Genomic DNA, 3978 nt, shown 5'->3' on the forward strand with positions numbered 1-3978 from the left:
GCGTCTTCAGAGCATCAATATCAATTCCAACAAGTCGGCTCCCGCCATCACAGTTTTTAAGGATAAAAATCCCCTGAACGAAATATGTTGAACCATCGTTGACACTTACGAACGTTCAAAACATTTCCATAAATTTCTTTGATATTCTTTGTGGCTACAGAGGTATTGTTTCCCTTCTTGTATTCAAACAGCATTAAATGCCGAATGTGCATCTCGTCGTGTACCATCACTATAAGGGATTAAGATATACTAAACTCTACACATTATATAGGCTACATTAACGTGACGTTTAGGCGGTTCGCTTAACTATTATACATGATGTATGTTTTTTGGGGGGATGGTTAATGAAAGTGTTCCAAAACGCGACATTTATTTCTTGACGACGTAATATATATATATGAACCTGGTATTGAAATTTATTATGAAATCAGAAATTGTAACAACTTCCAGTACAAAAATACTTTTGTTCCTCAAAATAAGGATAAGTGTAAACTGGGCTTATGAATTTCTTGCATATAGTAGAGAGGTGAATGGCATGAAACAGCTTGTAGCTAGTGTGACTAACAAAGTAGTAGAAAAGATTTGGATTGAAGCCCCTCAATTGTTTATATTTTCATTTTATGTTTGAAAAAAAGCCTTAGTTGCAAAAGACATTTTTAACACTTCAAACTATATAGTGCAATTTTCTTAGCGGACCCGTCCGTACTGATTAGCTGTAGGTATAGAAATTTATAAGTTGTTTTGCATTATTTTGCTCTATATTCAAACTTATGTAAAAATAATTTTTTACTAGACTAAGTATTAGTGTATATTTATTTAACCTTATTGGATTCAATTATTATAGATGGCGCTCTTGATACATGTGAATTGTAATGCTTGCTGTAAATTTCTCTTATAACTACTACTACTAGTAATACTAATAGTATCATTATCACAGTATCAGGTGAGTTTGGTGTAATTTATATATATATATTATACGCAATTTTCAATAGGCCTTTATTAATTTAATAATTTTAATAGTTTAATACTTACCCAAATACCGAATTTTTTGGTGTTACACTGTTGTGAGTGTTGAACTTGCAATTCAAATTTAGAAAGTTACAATGTAAGCTATAACAACTTAATATAACATTATAAGTTGTGTCCAGTGTGACTATGAAGCCATAGTTCATGCTTCAGTATTTCTATAATTATTAGATATTTTCCCTTCCTCATATTTTTTGTCATGCTGTATTTACTACTTTCTAATAACTATAATTTTATAGATCTTCATAGATATTTTTGTTTTAAATTTAAGATGTAAACTTAGTTAAAGACACAATTGGATACTCCACAACTCACCTACCAGTACCGCTGTACCAGTTAATGTATATTACCATTAAAAAGTTTTGAATCTTCAGCTTCTGAAATTTGAAATTTCAATCTTTGTTTTCAGATACATTGGAAAAATTGAAAAACGTAATTTTGATAAAAAGTGTATGAGTGTGTATTTTACATCAGATTAAAAGTACTATAACAAGTAATAAAGCATTGTCTTGAGATTTATCTCTGTTTCCTATAGCCCCTCCAAGAGATTTTGTGAAGTAATGTTAAATATTTTAAAGAATACTGTGCAAATAGTGAGAAATTGTGCCCTGTTTAGCACAGTAATCGTTCTCAATTACATATTGCAGTTTGCTAGTTAATACTTAAAATTTCAGTCTGGAAAAATACATTCCAAGATAGTAGTAATTTTTATTGCTAACTATATCATGTTAAAATTTTCTCATGGAACATTAACTTCAACAATAAACCAAAACACAAACGTAATGATATGAAACATTTATTAAGCATTTTGCAATTTCAAAATTCTATCTTCCATAATCTAGAGGTACAAAACAAACACACTGGTAATTACAACAGAAATATGATATAATTTGTAATACATAATAAGTAAACAATTTGAATATAAGAAGTAGAACGAGAAAATTAAAAGTATGTAGCACAAATGAAACAGTTAAATGAAAATAGACTTAAATGAAGTGATGATGTATATTAATTGTAATAATGTGTTTTTTTTATTTTATAATACATCCATTTTATTTTTCCAAAAAAATGTAAAGAAACAAATGCTACTACATTTTGCAAAACAGTAAATTTATTCTGTATCAGTTAAGTTTATACTCCCATATCCATGTCATAACTGAATTTATTTTCCTGTGTTTGCTCTTCTATTAAGCTAGATTTTAATGTGGTTTACCAAATGGAGAAGCTATGACTGGTTGCATTCGTAATCCTAGGCTAATTTTGTATTTCATTACAATAGATCTGTTGCATTTTTTATTTCTTTTAAATATGACAAACTTGCATAATTGTACTTCAGAATGTTTGAACTAATGATTGACCAGTTTTTATCATATACTGCCCTCAATTGAATTTATTATAACTTGAGAAATCACAGTCATCAGGTTTAAACGAATTGCATGAATTATTTGTACTACAATACATAGATAAATTGCATACAGGGTGGACTCCTTTGTCTAGAAGTTGTATTTACTGTAAAGTTTCTAAAGTTGTCTTCTTTTATTTCAGTCAGAAATAAGAAGTATATACATTTTTCATGGGTAAAGCAAAATCAAAGTAAGTTTCTTTCTATTTGTAGAATTTGATTCTGTGACATTTAGTATTAACTTGAGATTTAAACCAATGTAATAAAAAATTTGATTTTTTTATCTCAAGAAAAAGATTAAATCTTTTAATTCAAAAGAGCTACTTAAGTGATAAAATCTTGACTCGTGAAAAACATTTCAATGATATAGCAGAAACAAAGTTAATAGAAACAAAAAAATACTTAAACTGTTTTTGTAGCAAAAGACAACTTTTTTCAAAAAAACCTTGTCATCAATATCAAAATAATGTGTACCATCCAAGTGAGGTCAGTGATTAAGTATTTGTTTTTTATTCTTCTATCAGACTTTTCTTACTTAATATAGATTAGACTACACTGAGGTTCCTTGCCCTTGTTTCTCTAAGTAGTTTCAAAGAAGACTTTATATTTTCACCATTCAAAACACAATTTGTCTTTTGATAGTCTACCACAAAAAAGATTTTTCCAACATTTCGTGGAAATCTGATCTTAATCAGTCTGGACCTTTTTGTATCAGTTTGATGACTTAAGAGAAGTGGCTTGTACAGCAAAGTTGTACCTTCAGCCAGTTATTTTTATGCATATGTCCTTGATGTTTTCCATCTGCACGTAGTCTACAAAACTTCCATAAAGTGTTACCTAAAATGGATGGGTTCACTTTAAATTATTTTGACATTACTTAATTTTTCAGAATATATATGCAGATTTACACAGATTATTCATGTGTCAAAAATAAATTATTAACCTGTTTTATTGCTCTGTACAAACTACCAGTATTTGTTTACTTTAGGCAGTGATTTTCTTTATTGAATAAATAAGAAGCATGAAGAAAGTTTTATTAGATTTAATGTAGCAGATTTTAATATTTTTGTATAAGTAGATTGAAATATATTTCATATTCAATGATAGTAAAAAATAATGTACTATTATATTGTTGTGTGGGTTTCTTTGGATTATTCAGTAAAAAATATATAATGCAAAGTCCAGTCCACTTAATGAAAAGAAAGTTTTATTTCTTCTACCATAAGTTCACTGAACCAGGGGCCTAACTTCACAAATAATGCTAGTCACTTATTTAAATACAAGCTTAAAATTTATCAAACTGGATTAACTGACTGAATAACAGACAAACTGATTAATGCGCTTTCTAATTCAGTAATTATCCAATAGCAATCTGCAATTTTATATCATTTATATAATTTCCCAAACTCTTGAAGAAAATTTCCACATGTCACATCAAATCTCCATCTAGGAACAATACAAACATTAAAAGTATTAAAAACATGGACTACAACAATATCTTTTGAAATACTATAATTAATATATATATATATATATATATATATATATAT

At 28.2% G+C, this 3978-nt stretch overlaps 1 long non-coding RNA gene across 1 annotated transcript in view; it reads left to right on the forward strand.

Annotated features, from left to right (window-relative positions):
* Nucleotides 1–851: 851 nt before the first annotated feature.
* Nucleotides 852–3978, forward strand: part of LOC106463284 — a 12495-nt gene continuing 9368 nt past the window's right edge. The window contains exons 1-2 of the long non-coding RNA XR_001291054.2: nt 852–943; nt 2572–2619. This is a non-coding gene — a long non-coding RNA (uncharacterized LOC106463284). The remainder of the gene's footprint in view (nt 944–2571; nt 2620–3978) is intronic.

Source organism: Limulus polyphemus, unplaced genomic scaffold (genome assembly GCF_000517525.1).
Source record: "Limulus polyphemus unplaced genomic scaffold, Limulus_polyphemus-2.1.2 Scaffold51, whole genome shotgun sequence".
Classification (NCBI taxonomy): domain Eukaryota; kingdom Metazoa; phylum Arthropoda; class Merostomata; order Xiphosura; family Limulidae; genus Limulus; species Limulus polyphemus.